General features: G+C 47.2%; 4 non-coding genes across 4 annotated transcripts; 1 reads left to right on the forward strand and 3 right to left on the reverse strand.

The window, feature by feature from the left end:
- The first annotated feature begins 939 nt into the window (after nucleotides 1-939).
- Nucleotides 940-1,021, forward strand: TRNAS-GCU (transfer RNA serine (anticodon GCU)). Its single transcript has one exon. It is a non-coding gene; the product is annotated as a tRNA-Ser (tRNA).
- Nucleotides 1,022-2,078: 1,057 nt separating this feature from the next.
- On the reverse strand, nucleotides 2,079-2,152 carry TRNAN-GUU (transfer RNA asparagine (anticodon GUU)). The gene has a single exon. It is a non-coding gene; the product is annotated as a tRNA-Asn (tRNA).
- Nucleotides 2,153-14,905: 12,753 nt separating this feature from the next.
- TRNAG-GCC (transfer RNA glycine (anticodon GCC)) lies at nucleotides 14,906-14,976 on the reverse strand. The gene has a single exon. It is a non-coding gene; the product is annotated as a tRNA-Gly (tRNA).
- A 1,007-nt stretch (nucleotides 14,977-15,983) lies between these two features.
- Nucleotides 15,984-16,055, reverse strand: TRNAR-UCU (transfer RNA arginine (anticodon UCU)). Its single transcript has one exon. It is a non-coding gene; the product is annotated as a tRNA-Arg (tRNA).
- Nucleotides 16,056-24,029: the final 7,974 nt, after the last annotated feature.

Raw genomic sequence — 24,029 nt, forward strand, 5'->3', positions numbered from 1 at the left:
GCAGGGATTTCAGCAGACAGTTAGAGTTTAATGGGTGGGGTGGGGGTGGGGGCTACACGCTGAATAGCAAAAGTCCTCTTCCTCTGGCAACGGGTAGAAATTAAAGCAGACAACCAGGCCGCCCCTGAAAGCTTAACATTTTCAAAGAAAGAAGCCTGGTTTGCGATGTATCCATGTAGTACGCTAAAACGATGGATTGTAGAAATACTCACGGTACATTTATTCACCTCAAATATAGATGGTGGGCGCTATCCTTTGTCAAAAAACTCCATGAACATTATGCTGACAAATGGGTTTTTGAGCACCAATTTAGATAAAGTCTCCCTTGTGTCTGAGTGCATTTGACTTAGTGTTACTTTCCTTACCACCCTCACGAGTAGCAAAACGCGTTTCACGTCATGCTCATTAGCCTAAGCAAGCTTAATAGCAGAACTGCGCAACATGTGTGAGTTCTCACAGCATTCAATCAGGCCGAAATACTCGTCGCATTAGGCAGATGCAATTCTACATACACCGTTAGGTAGTTAAACGGATGTTGCACAAGAACTACCGGGTTAATCCTTAAAAAAAACTAGAGAAAGATGAGGAAATAAAAGGGAGGCAGAGAGGCATAAAAGAGAGAAAGCAAAAGAGAGACAGAGACTAAGAAAAACAGAGCCAGGTCGCTACACAGCAGGGGCGGAGCGGATCCCTTTGAAGTGAAGCTGCTGGCGGCACCACGCTGGGGAAGCAACAGATGTCTGGCTTTGATGTGGTGATGCGAGGCAGACAGGCGGATAGAAGCGCGTGCACGGGACACGTGCACTTCTGGAAATCCGCATTTTTGAGAGCTTAGTTTAGCTCTTAGTTTAGCTCCAATAGTCTCGTCCTATTCATTTCTTGCGGAATGGAATAGGACGAGCCCTAAAAAAGCCACGCTGGTGCATGCTTTACTTAGAAGACGAGGTGGCCGAGTGGTTAAGGCGATGGACTGCTAATTCATTGTGCTCTGCACGCGTGGGTTCGAATCCCACCCTCGTCGGATATTTTTCTACACAGTGTTTAAATCCAGAGCTGCCTCTTTCCACATTCTCTCGCTGCTCGACACGGAATACAAGTTCCTTGAAAGTGCAATGGCAAACAACTTGCAATGTCCTGTGATTCTAGCCAAATCACGTACTCTGTGCAAAAAAAAAATACTTTGAGAAATGCAATCTCTCATGTAAAGGTGCTCCAAAGGCCTTGGGTCGAGCCTGCGCTACATATTTTTTGCAGTCTTTTCTATAGTTCGCGCTATATATTAAAAAAAACTGCAAATAAACTGCATATATTGCGAATCGCAAAGTCAGCCTGAAGTGTTTGGACCGCTTTGCATGAAAACCAGTAGTTACATTACACGTGACACATTCATTTTTAGTCACGAGAAGATAAAGTGATTTGCTCAGAAACACAGTATATTAGTAAACGCCGAGACTCGAACCTGCTTCCCTGTTCTGTAGCAAATGAATCCAATAACTTCATTTTTTCTCCCTCCTCCATTCATTGTCCTACCGGCGACCAGCTCTTCACCCTTCTTCCTAAAAATGTTTTACTCATTGTGTACTTACTTATTGTCAATCTTATTTTTACCTTGCTTTGTAATTATACACTTCACTATCGGCCTTAGCCGGTGCCAATTCCATACATGGCCTCGAGATGTCGCTGTGCAGCACCCGGTATGTGAAGTCCTGAAAGCCCATGCCTTAGGAACGCCTTTGACCTGCACACACTAGACAGCTCCAGGTAACACCAGCTGTGAATCAGACAGCGATTATACATCAAACTCACCGTTTAGGGGTCACTGCTCATACTGTCACCATATGCTAAATAAATGCAATCAGGAGGTGTCACCCAGCTTCTATATTTTGCGGATAATTTGCTTTCTCTTTGTACAAATCACAGTGAATGAATGAGTGAATTCTTTTTTTTTGCATTAACATATGACCGCGTGAAATTTGACTTTCGTTTTCGTTTGTGCGGTAAGGGTCGTCTTAAATGTAACTTGGATATATAAAGAAAACACGTTTACATATGAAGTTCAAGTAGGGTAAAATGACAACCGTCCCTGGGTGGGCTTGAACCACCAACCTTTCGGTTAACAGCCGAACGCGCTAACCGATTGCGCCACAGAGACTGACAGTACCGAATCCTCCGATCCCTTTATGTAAATAAGGCCTGCAATCTGCGGCATAGTATTTTTTGTGGATGTATGAATTGTAATCATTAACTTGATTATCTCACCTACACCACAAACGCTATAGGATGAATGTATATGACTTAGTCTTCATTTTCAGCACTGGGAGTTATTCGGTGGGGAGGTTGTAAAGGTGTTTTTCAGTAGATTATGGGGGGCATTTGGGATTTAAGTGAGTTATTGTTAACCTGTGTTACTTGCCAGTAAAGCCCCAGCACAGTTTGTTTGTTGGCTTTGTCATTGCAGGTTTCAATTCGAGTGGCAATTGGATTTCAATGAATTTTATGAAGGTGACTCAACCTCTCACTGGTGTGGTCTCATGAATGTCAGATGTTGAGATCTCAGGCCCAAACTTGTCACTGGAAATGGCCACAGGAGATGAGGATGGGGTGAAGGGTGTTGTTATTGGTAGCCCCTTCAATACTCCTTGGGTGAAGAAGTCTGGCTATACAGGAGGGGGGATGGGATTGATGGAGGGGCACCCCTGCTGTCCTAACCATAAAGCCAGCATGTTGTGTGGTCAATGGGGAGGCCTGATTTCCTGAAGCACCTTTCCAGGGCTCTTCAACATTTCAGGAGAGGTTCATCTGTGCAGGATTTATTGCTCGCAAATCTAGATTAGCATATAGTTAGCCGGGCTTTCTGATAGGGGTAGGGGTGTTGCAGTGCCAGTGCAGTATTCGAAGGTGTGCAGAGCTGCACTGGAGTGCCAGAGCATATATGACAGCGCTGATCTTGGACAGGTTTCTGGCCCATATACTGACTCGTTTCTCAGCTAGTGGATTCAATTCTAGGGGTGTGTCAAATTTTGTGTAATTTCCTTTTATATAAATAATGCAACGCTTTGGAAGAGTGATGCAGAATTACACAACGTGCCTGTTGGCATAATTTCAGACATTTCATGCCATAATGCATAATGTGAATGCCGAAAAGTATGTGTGATCATGCCTATTCAATTTACCCCAAAATGTATTCAGGAAGGTGGCATTTTGATGGTTTTGATGCAACCAGGAGACAGGCAGTCAATCAGATATGTCAAAGTCCAGAACCTGAGGAAATTAAAACCGAAGGCTGTGTCCGCATCATGGGTGATGCTGATGTGTCATTAGAGCGACGCCAAGGTTATCCATGGTATCAACTATTTCTTGATGTGTGGATATTTTTGGCAGAGCAAAAGAGGGTGGGTGCCCTGTGAATTAACATTTCTCATAGTTTCTCATCATTCTAGCTCTTTCAGGAGAAGAACTTTATTTTCCTGTCTCCAGCATAAATGGATGCTTGTAAGGAATGTTGGCTCATGGTGGGTTTTCCAGCTGTGCTGGGCCCGAATTATATCCATGCACGGATAGCAGACTGGGTCAAAGGACCAGTGCCTTTACAATTGTAAGCTTCTGCCTGGATCAATGTACAGATTGCAGTCACTTAGCCAACACTGCTAAGTTTCAGAGGCAATAATGATGTCAAATAATTACATAGAAAAACAAAAAATGATAGCTGAGGTGACTGAATTAATGTCAGCACTGGTAATTCCATATTGTATCGCTCCCTGAGTCCCTCCAAGGATGAAACCATCCTTAGGTAACAGGCCTTGGCCCTGCTCCATCAGGAACAATCCAGACCAAAGGACCAAGTCTTGACCCTCTGAAAGGTTCACAAACATCAGTGTTTGTTTTTAGCCTTGTTGGGCCTCAGGAATGAGTTGCAGCTTTAGTCTGGGCAAACCCATCACATCTGGTGTGTTTCATTGAGAAAAATCACAAAGTGAAGGGTTGAATGTGTGAATCAAGCTCAGCCACTGGTACTTTGGGCCCCAATCCAGCATTTCTGTGTTTTTGCTCTCTGCGCCACTCCAAACATGGACCAACCAGATGCAAACAACCTTGGCCCTGCTAAAATAAGAACAGTCCTGCTCAAACCAGCAGGCCATAACTGCTTAGAACTTGACCACAAGCCAACCTATTAGTGAGAAGCGTCTCGTGATATGGCACAGCAGGCACAGGGCCAGCATCTGGATAAACCGGACCAGCTTCCTTCTGGTTGGACCACACCGGTGAGATGCAGTTTAAGTCCTGTGGTCCAATGAGCAACCATTGCCCTCATGACAGGAGAGGCCACAAGGAGCAGAGTCAATGATAATGTGCCTATGGCCCACCAGCTGATTACTAATACATATTGATTTGTTTTTACACAGTAAGTCTCTAAAGAAATCGACAATAAGGAAAAGTATGATTGTAAGTTGCACCTGCTTACTTTATTTATCGTAAACAGACTATGTTTTAAGATAGCTTCATGGGTTGAGGCACCTGGTCTATAATACTGTACACAGATATCAGGTAGTTACTGCAATAACCAGAGAGATAAATATGTAATCGGTGGACATAGGTTTGAACGATAAAACAGTGTGAAGGGTTAACTTGCCGTATTCATGGCGTTGTATACAACCAGCGTGTCACAGGCTAGTATTCCATGTTTGATAGCTCAGCAAGATGTATGGGATAAAGTCCCTCCTGCCATAGATTAAAAGGCTATTGCAAGTAAAGTAAAGTCCACATTTGTAAAGCGCACAATCACCCGTAAGGGTCTCTAGGCGCTGGGGGCCGTCGGGAAGATTAAGCGAGCTATTGCCCAGAGTCACATGGTGCTGGGCTAACCTGCCGCCGGAGCCGGGGATCGAACCGTGGTCCCCAGATTCCAGCGTCAGTCGCCCTGGCCAAGTCACTGAGGAGTTCCATTATCATATAGAGCAGTGTTTCCCAAACTGTGGTCCGCGGACCCCCAGGGGTCCGTGACACATTCCCAGGGGGTCCGCAGGCAACAGTTTTAAAAGCACAGAAAAGTTTCTTGTATAATTAGCAGCTTTCCAGCAGCAATAAAAGTGTCAAGATAAAGCCAGTGATTAATGTACCTGCTGGAGCGTGAGGAGAGTTTTGTTTAGTGGCAGCTTTGACTTAACTAATGTAGCACAGAGGGTTAATGTGCCTACTGCAAAGAACGTGTAACATGCATTTTGTAAAGCAGCATTTTATGTGCATAGGTTCGTGGTTACTGCTTTTGTCACAGAGATTCTTTTGTTACTGTGCACTTCATAAGTGACAATCGTATAAACTGTCATCAAAGAGCTGCTTGCAAACTGCATGGTACCAGTTAGTAACTTTTGTTTTTTCCCAGTTATTCATTATCCTGATGCTGCTAAAAAGATTTATTTGGGTGGAAATACATTTTTAATGTTAAAGTCAGTGCAAGCCACTGTGTTATGTTCTCAATCCTGAGTTTGTGCTTTTCCAGACCAAGCACTCTAGAAACATTTTATATACACACTGATTTACATGTACGATTCAATGTCTCAATATGTGTGTGATGTAAAGTGCTCTGACATCCTACAATGGTATGAGAGATGCTATAAAACAAATGAAATGCATGTGACAGAGGGGCTATTACTTCAATATAAAATACTAAGGGCCAGATGTACGATCCGTTTTTATATGTGTGAACGGGTTCGTGAACCCATTTGCGCATGCAAAAACGTATTGGGCCATGTACATTGCCTATTTCGCGAGTCGCAATTTGTTTGCGACTCACTAAATAGGTTTTGCAACTTGCTATTTGGAAGGGGCATTCCCTTCCAAATAGCGAGTCTTAAAACCATGTACAAATGTTTTGCGGTTGCAAAACACTCGCAATTACCACTTACTTCAAGTAGATGGTAATGCATTTGCAAATGGGAAGGGGTCCCCAGGAGACCCCTTCCCATTTGGGTCCCCTTTGCAAATGCATGCAAAATTATTTTTTAAGGGCAGGCAGTGGTCCCAGGGACCTCTGCCTGCCCTTAGAAAATGAAACGAAAACGTTTCATTTTCTTTTTTTTTTTAAATGCATGGTAAATGGGCTGCATTTTTTTTAAACTGCTTTATTTAAAAGCAGTCCCAGACATGGTGGCCTGCAGAGCCCAGCAGGCACCACACCTAGGAGGGCTGGCATTCCCAATAGGCTCGCAAATTGCGAGAGGCTCATTAATATTAATAAACCTCGCAATTTGCGACCCCATTGGGAATCCGAAACAGTGTTAAACACACTGTTGTACATTTCATTTAGTGACTCTCAATTTGCCACTCGCAATGTGTCGCCAATTGCAAGGCGCTAAATGAAATGGTCGTACATCTGGTCCCAAAATCCTTAGGGGCAGATTGACAAGCCCCTTGCGCCTCTTTTATGCCGCGTTGCGTCACTTTCGTGATGCAGCGGCGACGCAAAAGATGCACCATGGTGCAGGGTATTTACAACGTGACGCATCTGGGAGATGCGCCACGTTGTAAAGCCCTGCGCCAGAAGGAGGCGTTCCGGCGCAGGAACGCCTCCTAAAAGTGGCTGAGTGAAATCTACAAGATTTCACTCAGTCACTTTGGGGCCCATGCTGCATCAAAACCCTGCGCCTGCTTGAAGCAGGCGTAAGGATTGATGCAGCATTAACAAGATTCTGCCCCCCAGAGCATTGCTGGAGCTGTGACGCGCCTGCGATGCAACTCCAGCAATGCGCCACCTTTACGGCACAGATGCGTCATGCATCTGTGCTTTTTTGCCCCATGAGGCGCAGCATTGTAAATGCGTCGCATCAATGGTGGCGGAGGCATGGCGCACAATAAGTGGCGCATCCCTGCTGATATGCATGGATGCGTAACTTATTGTAAATCTGCCCCTAAGTACTTTGAGTATTTGTTTTGTGTGCACACGTGTCTATTGTTTTCGAATTCTGTTTTAATATTTGAAATTTAACTCATACAAATTGCTTGGGGGTCCCCGGCTTCCAGTGGTGACTTAATGGGGGTCCTCAGGAGTCAAAAGTTTGGGAACCACTGATATAGAGGAATGAGGCCAAAGGCAGAGTTCCTTATAAGGTTGTGGAACTCTGAAGCGACTTGCAAAATCCTTATCATGTAAGGCAGGGGGTACTTTATCCCTTATAGTATATGGTCACACCACTCCCCTTTCCCACAAACAATTTACATCCACGGTACATAGCTCTTTCATGAAAGAGAGAGCATGTTTGAAAACATGAAGAATTAAAATGGAATATTCAGTGCAAAATTAAATACTTTAATAAAACGGTTAGATATTTGTTTCCAAAAGATATTAGAACCCATTTAATACGTCATTTTTTCATCGTAAAATATTTGTACGATATGTAGAAACATGCAGATAGATCCTAACTTTTCTATGATTACCTAAAGAGTGCAAAAATTGCAATAAATATCTCATTTCTACTTGTCTTTGTACAGCTAGAACAACAGCAGAAGTAAGAAAATGAATATTTTCGTTCTTTGAGCAGCTGCTTTAATTGTGCTAACCTCGCCTGCCTTTTACCTCAGTAGCAGGCTGTAGCAGCAGGCATCGTGACAACAGAACTCAACTGTAATAAGGTGTTACAGTTGAGCACCGAGATCAATTCTTTATAATAGGAGACTGCATGTGTCACACATCTTATTGTAAAAATATTACAGACAGGAGTATATACAGGGATTGCAGAATCGTATACATTATAAACAATGTAATGCTGGTAAGCCTTGTTTAGCGCAGAGGTCACAAGTTCTACCCATGGTAAAAAAAAAAAAACCTTAGAGACTTTTGTGCTCACAGAAAACTCGTGCCTGTGACCTCAAAAGCATACTTTTCAATGCTATCAGTTTCAACCCAATATTCCATTCTATCCTTAATAATGTGGTGGCCTTGATTTAAGAAGTTGTAATAATCATTTATTAAGTACCAAAAACAATTGTCTGTATTGTTATACTGTTGGATGCATAAATAGCCTTTATTTGTATAAGTATTCACATATCAAGCCCATCATAAACAGGGAGACATGTTTGTAAACGGGGCCATGGGGGGACCCAGGGAGAGCCAGGCGCGAGCCGGTCTCTTCCTGGGTAGGTTCGTGCGAGGATCATGAACCAGGTGGGGTTGATTAGCGGAGGGGATAAAGGGGAGTCAGGCTGGCGGTTAGGAACTGCGTGGCGGGAGGCGAGAAGGGAGGTTTGTTTTGCGCTCGTGGTACCTTTCCTGTGTCATGGAGGAAGCGGCGGAGGTCAGGAGGGCTGTACAAATCCTTTGTGCGGCAGGGCGTGAGGACTTGCTAATGCCGGGCGTCCCGGCGGAAGCGTGGGTCGGCATGGCCCGCCCCCCTCGCAAGGCTGCGGAGGGCGTCGCCAGGGCTGTGGAGGCGTGTCTGTCGCCGGGCCCAGAGGACGAAGAAGACGGCGAGGCGGCCATGCCGGCAGACGGGCCTGGGCTTGTTTTGCCCGCCGTGGAGGCAGAACCCCCGCCGTGTGACCCGGGCGCCCTCCAGCAGGTATGTGAATTACCGTTTTTCGATGCTGGTGCACGAGGGGCGCCCGGGGGGAGGCGGGGGCGTTCTATGGGCCGGCTGACCCCGCGCACAGGCGGCTTGACACCTGGGAAGTCGGGGAAGCCGCCGGCGGGCCCCAAGCCCAAGCGCGGGCGCAGCCTGGAGCAGCACGGGCGCTTGCACGCCTCTCTCTCTGCTGCGGTGCCCCTTGCCTCTTTGCCCTCGGTGCCGCCTGTGTCAGATGGGGTCTCCCCATACTTGTGGCTCAATGGGCAGTGTTATCTGCTCTCCCCTGCTATGTCGGGGCCTGTTCCTGCTCCCCTCCACAATGTTGGCCCTCCTCCCACGGTTGACGCTGATGCCAGGCACCCCCGTGCCGCGCTGCCGATGCCCCCCCCACCTGAGGCCCCGCCCCCGGCCCCTGCTGTGGTCTCGGTGGGTGCTGCACATAACATGCTGCTCCCCCCGGCCCCCAAGGCTGCTGTAACTTGTGCTCCTGGCTCCCGGCCCCCCCCCACACGTCCATGACCCCGGGTGGTAAGGGTTTGCTGCGCAAGGGGGCGCCCCCGGCCACTGGTCAGACACTGTTCCCGGTCCCCAGGGGTCGTCCAGGTGGGCTTATGGGTGGCTCTGAGGCTGGGTCGGTGGGTGTACATGGTCTGGCGTCGGGGGGTGAGTGTGGTTCCACTGTGGGGGGCAATGTTTTTGGGGCCGTTTCCTTGTCTGGCTCGAGCGGCCGCAGTTTTCAATCTGCGCCTTCGGCTGGGCGGCTGTTGGCTGTTTCTACGGGCCCGGGAACTGTCCACACGGCTGTTTCCAGTGGTGGGCTTACAGGGGGGCTGTCTGGAGCGGACGGCTCTTCTACAGCTTTCAGTGCACATAGCTTTCGCAACATCGACTGGCAGTTTTATGATGGGGGTATCGGTGATGGGGCTATGCCCAGTGGTAGTGATCAAGTTGCATTTTCTGATGAAGCTTTCTGTGGGAGTTTTCATGATGATGAGTTGGAAGAAGGGGAATTGAGAGATAAAGATGTTGGGCTTTTGGCAGCACGGGCCCAAGGGGGCGGGTTAGGGCAACCCACTGTTTCTCGTGTTTTGCAGGAGTCTCGAGCGGACCATGCAGGTGTACGAGGGGCAGTGTGGTCTGGACCTTCTCAGAGGGATCGTGGGGCTGTCGCACAGCAGTCGGAGCAGTTACCGAGAGGTAAGGATGGGTGGTGGTCTGTGTGGCAACCTAGGGAGAGTCTCCCTGTTAAGAGTACAAGATCTGTTGGTACGGGTGATGGGGTTGTGGTTGAGCGAGTCGCTCTGGCACCGAGGCTTGAGCGGCCTGTAATTTCAAATGTTTCTACTGTGCAAGTTGCAAAAGAAGTTTCTACATCAGGGGATGGCGGGGTGGCTGCCACACGGGTCACGGAGGATAGTATCCTACCGAAAAAGTTGCCTTATTCTGGGGTGGGGATGCCCTTGGGGTCCCATTTGTCCGAAAAAACAAAGAATCTGATATGGTCTGGGGCATTTGTGGATGTTTTTCGACTTCTCCATAGGGATGTCCAGGCAAAAGAGGGGTCGAAGGAGGAGGAATTAGAATTGGCTCGGAGGCCTCGTGTTCCGAAGTCCATAGAGAACTGGACTTCGGCCTTTCTAATTTATGCCAGCGTTTATTGTCAACGTCATCCTGAGAAAGCAATAGACATGTTTAAGTATGCAGATGTCATCCGCAAGGCTCACAGTTATTTTGGCGGCTTTGCTTGGTTGTCCTACGATGACGAATTCAGGGCGCGCATGAGCGCTTTCCCTGAGCGTTCGTGGGGTGAGGTTGATTCCGAGTTATGGTTGCAATGGATGGCATCGGCGAACCCACCTGCTACGACCCACACTGCTAGCGGGCAGCCAGTGCATTATCGGCCCTTTTCAGCTCGCCCCGCTCAGTCTGGGGCGGGGGTTTGGGGCAGAGGTCAATCAGCCGCCTCTGGCACATGCTGGCATTTTAACAGGGGTTCCTGTAACAGACCTGCTTGCAGGTACAAACATGAGTGTTCGCAGTGTGGAGGGAAGCATGCCCTCACCCAGTGTTTTCCCGGCCAGCGATTGGGTGATCAGGGAAGAGGTTCATGGGGTAGGGGGCAGCAACAACAGTCTGTTTACAAGGGCTCCTACTCCTATTAGGCAGGAGGTTCTCGATCTCTGGCTGGTGGATTATCCAGATTTTGAGGCCGCTAAGATTTTGTCTTGGGGTTTCAAAATTGGGTTTCGGATTGGGTATCAGGGACCCAGGGTGGGCAGGTGGTCTGATAATTTGAAGTCTGCGAAGGAGAGTCCCCATGTGGTGCGGAAGAAACTGGATGCCGAGCTTGCGGCTGGTAGGATTGCTGGTCCTTTTGTGACTTGTCCCCTGCCTGACTTGATTGTATCACCCCTGGGCGTGGTGCCCAAGAAGGCAGAAGGGGAGTTTCGTCTTATCCATCACCTGTCCTGGCCCGAGGGTTCATCAATTAATGACTTTATTGATCCAGCTGACTCAACTGTCAATTATGCTTCGGTGGACGATGCCTTACGGCTCGTGCGCACGGCTGGTGTTGGGGCTTTGCTGGCGAAGAGCGACATTCAGTCGGCTTTCCGGCTATTGCCCATTCATTCTTGGGATTTCAGTCTGTTGGGAATGCATTTTGATGGTAGTTTCTACGTGGATCGGGTGCTGCCCATGGGCTGTTCAGTGTCATGCTCCCTTTTTGAAACTTTCAGTACCTTCCTGCAGTGGCGATTCACTTTTGTTAGTGGCCACGTGTTGGTCTGTCATTACCTTGATGATTTTCTTTTCATTGGGGAAGGTCGCTCTGGGCAGTGTCAGTCGGCCTTGAACATCTTTCAGGCTCTAGCGGAGGAATTGGGTGTCCCCTTGGCGCCGGACAAGACAGAGGGTCCCTGTACGTCCCTGACTTTCTTGGGGATTGAAATTGATACTCTGTCTATGGTGGCGAGACTGCCTGTGGCTAAAGTGAAGGAAATGTCTGCTTTCATACATCTGGTGTTGGGGGAGCGGAAAGTTGCTTTGAAAACTGTTCAGAAGTTGTTGGGTTACCTCAATTTTGCTTGCCGGGTTGTTCGGGCGGGCAGGACGTTCTGCAGACGTCTGGGTCTGTCCATGTCCGGAGCAAGCCTTCCCCATCATAGGGTGCGCATTACCACCGCTGTGCGTGCCGATTTGACTGTCTGGCTTCGTTTTCTACAGGAGTTTAATGGCGTGTCCTTGTTTTTTGCGGATGAGGACATGGTGTGGCAAGTACAGTTGTTCACTGATGCGTCAGGGGCTCACGGATTCGGAATATTTTGGGAGGGTCGATGGTGCGCGGCCGGCTGGCCGGCGCACTGGAAGGATCAGGGTCGCAGCATTGCGTTTCTGGAGCTCTTCCCGCTGCTGGTTGCTTTGCACCTATGGGGGGATGAGTTTCAGAATCGCTCAGTCTTGTTTCACGTGGACAATTTGGCAGTAGTACACCTTGTCAATCACCAAAAGGCTCGCGATTTGCGGGTTTTGCGGCTCCTGCGCGCATTCATGCTGCGGTGTCTGCAATTAAATATTGTCTTTAAAGCACGGCATGTTCCTGGTACTTCTAATTGCATCGCTGACTCTTTGTCTCGCTTTCAGTGGTCCGAGTTCCGCAAGTTAGCTCCTGGGGCGGACCTGGAACCAACAGCGATCCCACAGTAGGTATGGGACCTGGGGGATTGAGGGTTCACCACTTGGTAGAAAATTCAGTGGCTGAATCCACCAGGCGGAGTTATGTGAAAGCCTGGTCTGAGTTTCTGCAGTTTGGTAAGGTTTCGATGGGGCCGTTCAGGGCTGGTTGGTCTGATGAACAATGCATCTTGCAGTTTGTTTTACATTTGGCGGACAAAGGCCTATCGCCCAATACCATTTCTGGCAAATTGGCTGGGGTTTCTTTTTATGGGCAGCTTTGGTGGGGGAGGGATCCGGTTGGGGGGGTGTTGGTTCGTAAATTGTTGAAAGGTTTGGCCAGGCTCCGGGCTGGTGGTCAGCAGCTCCGGCAGCCGGTGACGTTTGAGTTGCTCCAGTTGCTGTTGCCGGAATTGGAGGTGTGTTGTCATGATGCTTTTGAGTGTGCCAAATTTCGTTTGTGTTTTGTTTGGTTGTTCTTTGGGGCATTTCGGGCATCAGAGTTGCTGGGGTTGCGGGGCAGGGTAGGTATGACCAGCAGTGAGGTGGTGTTGGAAAGTGACAGAGTGCGACTTTGGCTGCGGGCATCCAAAACCGACCAGATGGGGAGGGGTAAGTGGGTGTTCCTTGGTAGGAGTGGTGTCTCTGCATGTTGCCCGGTTGGGGAATGGGAAGTGTTTGTGTCCTCTCCGCATTTTCTCCAGGGGTCCATATTTTGTCATGCGGATGGTAGTCCCATAGTTGCATCTCAATTGTTGGCTGTATTACGCAAGGTTTTGTTGCGCTTGGGGAAGGACCCTGTTCAGTTTGGTACCCATTCCTTCAGAATTGGTGCGGCGACGGAGGCCGCTCGGTTGGGGTGGGACTGGTCCCAGATCCGACGCATTGGTCGTTGGCGTTCCAAGTGCTGTGAAAAGTATGTGAGGAAATAGTGCATTTTGGCTTGTCTAACATTTCTTTTTCTCCTAGGTCCTTGGCCATCAGTCGCCGGATGCAAACGGAGGGTGTGGATACTGGGGCACTCTTTTGTTAAACGAGCAGCTTTAGCCGCTGCCAGTCAGCTATGTGGGAGATCACTTGGTCTGAACAGTATGACACACGAAGTCTCCTGGCATGGAACAGGGGGAATGCGCTGGGGTGGGCTTTTCCCCGCCTTGGCTGCTTTGGTTTCACAGTGTTTGGGGGGCCCTCCGGATCTCCTGGTGCTGCATTTGGGAGAGAATGACTTGGTTTCTCTCTCTGGGTTGACTTTGTTGAAACTAATGAAGCAGGACCTGGAAATCATCAGAACCACATGGGTGAGCACCATGATCATATGGACTGAGTTTGTGCCTCGTTTGCAATGGCGTGGGGCGAGGAACCATTCCGCCCTGGAAAAGGCTAGAAGGAAAGTGAACAGGACGATGCGACCTTTTTGTCAACACTGGGGTATCTACAGTTTGGATCATTATCATTTAAAAGTCTCTGAACATCATTTATTTTGTGAGGACGGTGTGCATCTCTCAGCTTTGGGTATTTCTTTTTACCTTCTTGAACTCAGGGATTTGATTAGCAAGGTTCTTCAGGTACAGTTGTGGTGTGCTCCTTCCTTTCTTTTAGGTGGGGCAGGAAAACGCTAAAGGTTTTCCTGGGTGGCGGGTTTTTGGTAGTGGGGGTGGGCAGCCTGGAGCGGGTTGGCCATCCTGAAGGGTAGCGTTGGGTAGGCTAGGGGTAGTAGGCAGGAGTTTGTTCGGGGTTTTGGGATTTAGGTTTAGTAGGCTCACTGTAGAGTTGAATTATGTAAATAAATAAATAATGAATGTGTTCATGAATTTTATGATGCACCTGTCCTAAAATAAAGTGGCCTTTCTTGCTCCTAAAAGAAGGTGTGGACAATGATTTCTTGCGCGAGGGGGGACCCAGGGAGAGCCAGGCGCGAGCCGGTCTCTTCCTGGGTAGGTTCGCGCGAGGATCATGAACCAGGTGGGGTTGATTAGCGGAGGGGATAAAGGGGAGTCAGGCTGGCGGTTAGGAACTGCGTGGCGGGAGGCGAGAAGGGAGGTTTGTTTTGCCCCACCCACCCTCCCTCTTTTTTATTTATTTATGGGTTTTTCCTTTTATTTTGCGGTGCTCTAGGCGCTGTTTCGTTTCTTTAGGCTTGCCACTGTTAGGATGGGTGCCTTTGTTCTTTTGGAGGCGGGTTTTTGGTAGTGGGGGTGGGCAGCCTGGAGCGGGTTGGCCATCCTGAAGGGTAGCGTTGGGTAGGCTAGGGGTAGTAGGCAGGAGTTTGTTCGGGGTTTTGGGATTTAGGTTTAGTAGGCTCACTGTAGAGTTGAATTATGTAAATAAATAAATAATGAATGTGTTCATGAATTTTATGATGCACCTGTCCTAAAATAAAGTGGCCTTTCTTGCTCCTAAAAGAAGGTGTGGACAATGATTTCTTGCGCGACATATGTTTGCTCACACTGAGCTACAGACGTGGCATGATAAGTTGAACATTTCCACATGAAACACCAGGGGGCGCTGGTAGAAGACCCTGCTGCTGCTTCAAATTAATGATGTAATGAGCTGTTCTAGGTCACACATAAGGAACGAATGAATGGAACGCTCTGTTTGCACAAACGTGTTTAAATGTATTTACAATCCTTAAAAATAACTAAGAGTTATATAATTACTCCCCCAAAAGTTTTCGATGCATTGGCCGGGAATCGAACCCGGGCCTCCCGCGTGGCAAGCGAGAATTCTACCACTGAACCACCAATGCGTACTATATCACATTGCCTACAGTTCATACAGATGCAAACAACAATCTGATAGTGTGCACCGTATTTTATGTAGTTTTATTTTTAATGGGATATTTTTATGAACTATTTTCAAGCAGGAGTTGTCAGATGGGAAATGGTGAGTTGCTCATCAGTCAAGTGGCTGGTTATCAGTGTGACACCTTCAGTCAGCCTTAGGTTTCTTTACCCATCTGCATTTTACAATTTAACATTTTTAGCACATGCAACATTTTTAAACGGAAAAGTACAGTTGCCTAAATGCCATTTATTTGCGTGGCATAAATCAAAGGGCCGGTTGAAGGTGTCTCACTGGGACCATTTTGCAGCTGTGCGAGTATTCCCCCTCAGCGCAAACCTTTCCAGGCTCTGCCCTCAGGATCTGCACGACTTTGAGAACACGCCTCTGCCCAGTACCGGTTGTAGGTCGCCCCATCCCGACGCAACAACACGAAATATCTTCAATAACACTGTCTCACTTCAGCAGTCCTTACGATTTCTGTTTATGTACCCTCTGAGTCAATACAAACATTTCGCATTTAAGTATTCCATGTTTTAGGAACATTGGGCTCTACATGATGAAACATTACATACACGTGACGCTACTTGGGCTGTTTAGAGTCTCCCGTTCCACTAACACGTGAACTGCGCATCACCAGAGCCAGCCCCGGTCGTGAACGGATTTAAAAAGATGCCTCACCAAAAGAGAACAAACAGATTAGACAATCACCTCTGGGTGCCCGCGCCGGCTTCATGTGAGCCAAAGTAAACCCACTGCCCACCACCGACACCTTTCTCTCATAGCTGGCCCCTCGCATCTTCAGTACACCGGTCTGTAAGTTTAGCAAAGCATCTCAGTGAAAACAATTGTAGCTACAACATCAAAGAGCAATCTGAATGAAAAAACCAGTGTTCATATTTAAGACCTAAAGTTTAAATTCAAAACACTAGATGCATTCATTACAGCAAAATCTTGAACAAAAATGTGCGCTGCGTTGGCCGGGAATCGAACCCGGGTCAACTGCTTAGAAGGCAGCTATGCTCACCACTATACCACCAACGCTTGGTATTTCATTTCATATCCACCCATAAATACACATTAAGGACTTTAAATGTGATTGGAATGATTCCGGAGACAGGCAGATGAACACAGTCCTCTCTTCAAATGCTTCAAACCCACATTATTCAGCAGTTTAACCTCCATCAACAGCTGCAGCTGGAAGACGAGTCCTCACTGGGAGATACCAGACTGGTTTCCAGGCTGGATCTATGCGACTTCTACTCATGCAGAAGGTGGACTGACACCTGAAGGTCTGAATTCAATCTCCCTAGTCTCACTACACTGATTGACTGGTTATCAATTTCAGGGGACCTGTGCCCAGGCCAGAAGGCTGTATTAAAACACTGGTCGAAGTAGGCGGGATCGGCAGGGCACGTGCCCCTACTTCTTCCATTTGATAGAAGCCATTCTCCTACTTTTTTATTTAAAAAATGCATCCCAGGACGGCAGAAATAGCCACGGCCTGCAGATAAAGGCTCTGCATTTGTGGCCGTTCAGGAAGCTGCAGGGCAGGTAGAGAAGGGAAAGGACTCTGCCTCTTCCTTCTTGCCCAGAGAAGACAAGGATAGTGCCCACTCTGCTCTGCCGCTTGCAGCTGCCTCCTCCCTCTCTTTCTTCTTCTTTTTCCCTCTCTTTCTGTCTCACAACTTCTCACTTGCTGAAAACCGGGACTTCAAGAAACTGTTCTCACTCTCTCTTTCGTTAATTTGTTACCCTGCAAAAGAGGCAGTAGGAGTGACATTTTGTTCAAGAACACAGACAAACAACATATTCCATTCAAGCCATTTTTCCAAGTCCCCTCCATTATCGTGCCCTTCAACGTCTGAAAATCAGACATCTGCATCAAGGATTAGCCTACGCCGACCATATTGCTTTAGATCAAGAGTCTCTCATCGAGCTTCAATGGTGGATCGACCATTTAGATGCTTGGAATGTGCGAACTGTCTTTGCTTCTGCCCCAGATCTTGTATTAGAATCAGATGCAAGCCTGTCGGGTTGGGGCGCCCGTTGTGAACCAATATCGACTGGCGGTACAGGGTCTCGCGAGGAATCAAAATTGCACATCAATTGTTTAGAGATGCTTGCAGTCTCCTTTGCGATCCAAAGCCTCACAAAAAACAGGGGGGCATATCAACAAGAGACATTACGCCGCTTTTCCGGCACATAGCGCCGGAAAAGCGGCGATTATTCTAACTCAATATCATCAAAGCACTGCTAACATGCATTAGCGCATGTTAGCAGCCGTTACATTAACGCCTCGGCCCGCATCGCTAATGAGATGCGAAGTAGGCATTACTTCCCAGAAAACAACAGGAAAAACTTGCTAACCAGACATCTCAGTATTTGCAAGGCGGTCCAGGACAAGCGAAGCGATAATAAAAGCCAAACTGACCATGGTTATTGCTGTTATCTCCCTCCATGACAGCCTAGACGGACGTCCGGAGTACCGACGGACAGAGCGGTGCTCCGTTTCTACCTGCGCTGTAGCCAGGTGAGGTGGGGCGCACATTCCCCACAAATTGGGCGAATTTCAGGTGATACCAATTTCACTTATTTAGTTGTTCACATTTACGCAGTAGCATTTAAATGAGGTCCTGATGAAGCAGGAGGAGATCTCGAGACTCCATTTGACCGCAGAAACATGTTGACCTTTATTTCATCTGAGTAGTTATTTGTATAGCACTACTTTGCACTGTTTTTACTGTTGGGTGTGGATAGGATACAATTAAAATATATTCTTCCACTTCCACAACCCAATCTTAAATCACTCACTTTATATACACTATTACTTTATCATATATTTTTTGCACTGCTAGTCATTTTACCCTCCTTACGCCACACAAATCAATCTACCATATTAGTGATTTTTTCCATTTGATTAGGCTACAGTTCACCTAATCCCCAAGTGGTTGAACATCACTTCCTTCGGCTGAAGGATCCCAAATGATGTAGGGCGGCACAGGATGGGTATCTGATGGGAATTATTTGATGGTCACCACGTATCATTACAAAATGGACTTTGTGACTGTTCCCTAAATGAAACACATTGTTATAGACAGTTTAAGCGCGTTCTACTGACCTACTGATATCTTTGGTATATACATGGTATTGGGGATGATAGTATTGTATGGTCATTAAATATTCCCCTTTTGACCCTCCTCATTGTTATTTGTTATCTAACATCTACTTTTTTTTCCAACTTAGCTATCTGTATAATGGGAGGTGGATCACAAGGATAAGTCCACATCTCCCTATTATCTACATTTTCATTAGCGCAGTTCCCTTATCGTGGGATTTCGCACGCTAATGCTCATTCTCACCATCTATCACCGGATTTCACATCGCCTGTTAGCAAAGCTTTGCAAATACTCCGCTAACACGGCGATGTGATCCGGGGATAGACGGCGATAATGACAAACTTGCTAAACGCGTTTAGCGATACTTATTGCGTGTTGTTGTTGATATGCCCCAGAGTTTGGTGTTCCATTCTCCTTCGTATGGACAATGTTTCTGCGGTTCGCTACATCAGCCATCTAGGTGGCACCAAACCCAAGCCCCTCACAGAGTTAGCAAAGAGCCTTTGGGAGTATTGTCTGTCAAACAAACTATCGCTGACAGCGAAGTTTCTTCTGGGAGATCTCAATTTTGTGGCAGATTGGTACTCTCGCTATCTTCGGGACTCCAGCAATTGGAAGCTTCTTACATCCGTCTTCCGAACTCTATCTAAAAAATGGGGCCCTTTTTATATTGATCTTTTTGCTTCTCGCCTCAACACCCAATTACCTCTCTTCTTCAGCTGGTGCCCGGATCCTTCGGCCCTAGCTATGGATGCTTTCCTCCAGGATTGGTCCCTTCACCTCAACTATGCCTTTCCTCATGATCAACAGAGTACTTTCCCAAGTGCGTCACCAGTCGACATCCTTGGTCATAGTGGTCCCATTCTGGCAATCTCTGATTTGGTTTCCTTGTCTTCTGGAGATAGTAGTGGACTTCCTGGTTCTCATCCCTGCCCGCAAGGACTTGCTTCTGAACCCCTTAGTACTTCCACACAGTCTCACCGTGGACAATTCTGTGGTTCTTTCAGCATGGAAGGTCTCCAGCCTCTCCCTTCTGACTTCCTCATTTCGCAAGAGGCTTCTCTCTTTATCAGCAAAGCCTGGGCCCATGGGACCTCAAAAGCTTACAAGTCTGCTTGGTCTTTATGGGCAAGCTGGTGTCTGGAAAGGCATATTGATCCCTTTTCAGCCCCTCTGAGTTTTGTGGTCAATGTCTTGGCTTCTGAGGCCAGCGCAGATAAGTCCTACAGAACGGTCAATTTGTATAGATCTGCTATTTCCCTCAATCATTCAACAGTTGACGGAAAGCCTGTGGGCGTTCACCCTTTGATCTGCCGCCTTTTACGAGGAGTTTAGTTTTCCAAACCTCCGTTGGCTAGGTATTCTAATTTATGGGATGCTAACGTGGTTCTCAAGTTATTTTCTGAATGGCCAGACAATTCTGTTCTTTCTCTCAAAATGTTGTCTGCCAAACTTACCATATTACTGTGTCTTGTTTCTACCAAACGTGTTTCAGATGTTAAAGCATTGGATATTTCCTCTTGTCAGTTTTCTCCTACAGGTGTTTTGTTTCCGATCAACAGACGGAATAAGACAAATTTAAGCTCTGTTTTTTATCCTTATTTTCCTTCCCATCCTAAATTATGTGTAGGTCAATGTCTCAAAGTGTACAAACAAAGAACTTCTGATCTCAGAACGTCCTCTCATTCCCAGATTCTCATTTCCTTTCGCAAACCCCATCTTCCCGTTTCTTCTGCAACTCTGGCCCGTTGGGTTCGTTGGGTCATGTCACTTGCGGGCATTGACTACTCCGTTTTCTGAGCCCATTTCACTAGGGATGCCATGGCCTTTGCGAGCATTTTGGGCGGGCTCTTATTTGGAGGACATTCTGAAATCGGCAGATTGGTCTGATGACAATGTTTTCCGAATGTTTTATTGCAAAGCTGTTGTTACCGCTGCTTCTTTAGTGGTTGATATACTTTACACAAGCATAATAGGAGCCTCCGGTCTTGCCATAAAATGTAGATTTTCCCAATAGATTATGACAGAAAGTCTTAATTTCATTAAAGACACAGAGGCGAGTATTATCCCACTGCAACACTTCTAATCTCTGTTTCTCCCTCCCTACAGTGCAGCATTGCCTCCCGCATCTTCGTGATGGGACTGATAATCTGCAAGAACGTTCTCCACCTAACTTCTTCCTGTTTGGATTCTTCCTCGGTGATTCCTGCGGTTCGGCTGTCTTGGCTGGATGTTGGTCAAGAGATTTGTTCCCGGACTTTAGCCCTTACTATTATTTTATCGATTGTTCCACTATTTTTTGATTTTATCTGAGCTGCTCGCCAGCGAAAAGAGGACTGTTCACTGTCAGTTGGGACGTTATTCATGCTAGTACACTCTGATTGGTTATAAGGTTCTGTTTAATTTTGTTCCCATTAACCACATAATTAAACTCCACCACATACCATTCCACAACACAAAATACAATTACACATAATTACACTCAATAACACACAATCCCACTCCACACAATTCCAGTACACTCAATACCACATAATTACTACCCACAACATTCTACCATGCCACATCATTTCACTACACAAATACACTCCACACCACATAATTTCACACCACACAATTCCACAACTAACAATTCCAATCCAATCCACATAATTACCATACACACCACATGCATACACTCCATAACACATGGCTAATAGACATTGCCATTTACAATGCCATTAGCTGTAACTCAAATAAATCTGAGACCTATTGCATTTCCAATGCTTGTTGTAAAAGGCATGGTTAATTAGGCCGAGCCTAGAGTCTGCGCACATGCGCTGTTCTGTGAGGCTTGTAGTATCCAGTATGAGTAGTTTGGCCATGCCCACCACTTTTGATTGGTTCCTTGCTGTGCCTTTCCAACTGCTTTGCTTTTGTGTGGTCAATTTTGTGATTTGTCCCTCCTTTGGATGTGTTTCTTCACGCCCATGACGACTGGCCCTCTTACATGGGTCATTTTGCTTTAGGACATTTGATGCTTGCAGAGCACTCTTTTTTACCATGTGTGTTTGGATGAAACACGGGTGCTCATGTTAGGAGTTGCTGCCCGCATGTTTGGGCTCAGAGTTTCCGAATAGACCTGAGCCGCCCCTCTCACCCATTATATACCCCCGCTATGTCGTCCCTCACAGCACTCACAGGACGCCGGCATCTGCAATGGCAGCCCCTTGTTTGTTTTATCAGCGCCCCATGCACGGTTTCAATTTAAGAATAGCTGTTGCCCCACACAGCATTCACGTCCAGCCAGTGCTCTGTAGGGCAGCAGCTATTCTTAAAGTGAAAGAGTGCATGGTGCGCTGAAAATAAAAACAAGTGAACAAGGGGGGAAATGGAGAAATTTCCCCGGCTGCTAATAACATGCAAAGTACAACGCCCGAGTACACAGATGAATGGGCTTCACCAGTGATGACGACACCCTATGGCCAATCAGCGATCAGCCAGAGAATGGAAGAGGCTTAGCCTCTGAAAGGGGAGCAAACAATGGAGCAAAAGCTGTGCAAATAATCTCAAATCAGTCAAGACTGATAATTGATACCGCAAAAAACACCCATCCTCCAAACAGCCTCCTCTAACAGGCGCTTTCCGTTTGTTTTATAATTAAATTATAGAAGACACTCGTGTTTAAGTGTTTCACACACGGGGCGTGAAGGTTTTTTTTTTTTTTTATTTCTGTATTTTTTTATTGTGTATAAAAAAATATATATTTACATGGAGCATGGAATATACATGAGTGGAGGAAGAAGGAAGAGAAAAAGGAAAAGGAAAGAAAAAAGGAAAAAGGCGCCGGGGGTGGGGGGGGAGGTGTTTGGCCGCTGGTCTTACGTGTCTTTGCGGTAGTTCGATAGTTCGATAGGTCGAGTTCGAATAGTTCGGATGTCAGATTTCCAAGTCCTGCTTGTCGATGTGTCTTGCTGCCCCCCTTCTCGATGCTAGGTTGGTTTCCTGTCCCACGCCCCGGACCATAGAGGGGACAGAGAAGGATAGAAGTCGGAAATGAAAGAGGTGAAGAGCCTTGCAAACTGGTTCCCTTTTGTCAGCGCGTGGATCCGCAGAGTGTGCCCCTTTTGGTTGTCTAGGTTCTGCGCCTATGGGGGTTTATGTGATGATAGGTAGAGGTCTAGGGGTCCCCACATGTTTGACTGCCTGTGAGTTTTCGGCGAGTGTTTCGCTGTGATGTTATATGCCCCCCTTAGGAACGTGACCCAGTTGAGCCATGCCTGGGGCGCAGCTTTCGACGTGTCCTTCCAATTACTTAGGACTATTTTGACTGCGGTCGTCAACAATAGGTCAATGAGGTCACGATCCTCTGTCGTTGTGATGGAAGGGGATGCAAAGCCTAGGACTAGACTTGAGAAGTCTATTTGTATGGCTACTCCTGTGATCTCATTGATGAGTGTTCCAATTCTTTCCCAGAAATCCCTAATCTTAGGGCAACTGAGCAGAAGGTGTTCTAAGTCTCCCCTCCCTTTGTCACAATTCCAGCACGCATCACTCTCTCGGATTCCCAAGGAGGCCAGGCGGGCCGGTGTCCAGTATGCCTTGTGCACTAGCCAAAATTTGGTCTGGTTTAGCGTTGCCGTTATCTTTTTCCTAGAGGTAGATCTCCATAGCTCTGCTTTCTCGTCCTCACTTAGTTCCTTCCCTGCTAAAGCTCCCCAGAAATTTGTGACCTTATCGTTGAGTTTGGTATTTTTGGGGCGGAGGGCTTTGTATAGGTGTGCTACTTGGTGTCCTAGTGTGTTGAGACTGGCTGCGAGTTGTATGAGCGATGGTGTCCGGCTGTTGAGGTTTGCCTTCCTTATTGCTACTTTGATTTTCAGGAAGTTGTAGAGTTCTATGCTTTGTAGGTTGTGTGCTTCCTTTAGGGTGTCAAAGGTTATGTTCGCGCCCTGTTTCTGAAGGTCTTGGGCAATGGAGATACCATGTCCGTACCATTCGTGCTAGTCTAGAACCTTATCCCTGTATCTTAAAGTGGGGTTGTGCCAGATGGATTCAAATTGACCTCCCTTGATACTTGTTGTCAGTAGTTTGTCTACCTTCAGGAGAGCTGTTTTCGTGTTCCTCAGGACGGGGTTGTCCTTGACTGCTGGGTGTCGGGTGGCGGTGAGGAGGGTGATGGGGTTCATACCTTTTAGTAGCCCTCGCTCGAGTGTTAGCCAAGCTGGGGTGTATTCCTGTCTTGGGTCCAGCCAGTGTAGCCCCTGTCTGGCTATACACGCTACCTGGAATCGTTTGAAATTTGTTATGTTCAGACCGCCCTGATCTTTTGAGAGTCTTAGCTTGTGTAGGCTTATTCTGGGCTTCTTCCCTCTCCACAAGAAGTTGTTTACTATCTTGTCTACTCTCTTGTGGAAGTCTTCTGTGTTGGTCAGTGGGAGCATGGTTAGCATATAGTTGACCATCGGTGTGAGCATCATTTTTATGGCTTCTACCCTTCCCCACCATGTTGTGAATTTGGGGGACCACCCATCTACTTTATCCTTAATCTTCTGGATTGTTGCTTGTTCATTGTGGTCTAGTGTCGTTCTTAGGTCCCTCTCAAAGAGGATGCCTAAATGCTTTATGGGCTTCTGCTGCCATGATAGGCCTGACGTCCCTAGTACCATTCTTGTTGTGTGGATGTTTAAGGGTTTACACTCTGATTTATCTTTGTTAAGTTTGTACCCCGAGACCTGGGCGTATTTTTCGATGGTGTCCATCAGTGCTTTAATGGATCTTTCTGGGTCTTCTGTGATTATCAGTACGTCATCCGCGTATGCCGCTAGCTTGAAGGTTTCCCCCCCTATTGGTATCCCCACTATGTCTTCGTTCGTTCTGATCATCGTCAGGAGCAGTTCTGGCTAATAGGAAAAGGGCT

Source organism: Lissotriton helveticus, chromosome 12 (assembly GCF_964261635.1).
Source record: "Lissotriton helveticus chromosome 12, aLisHel1.1, whole genome shotgun sequence".
NCBI classification, from domain to species: Eukaryota; Metazoa; Chordata; class Amphibia; order Caudata; family Salamandridae; genus Lissotriton; species Lissotriton helveticus.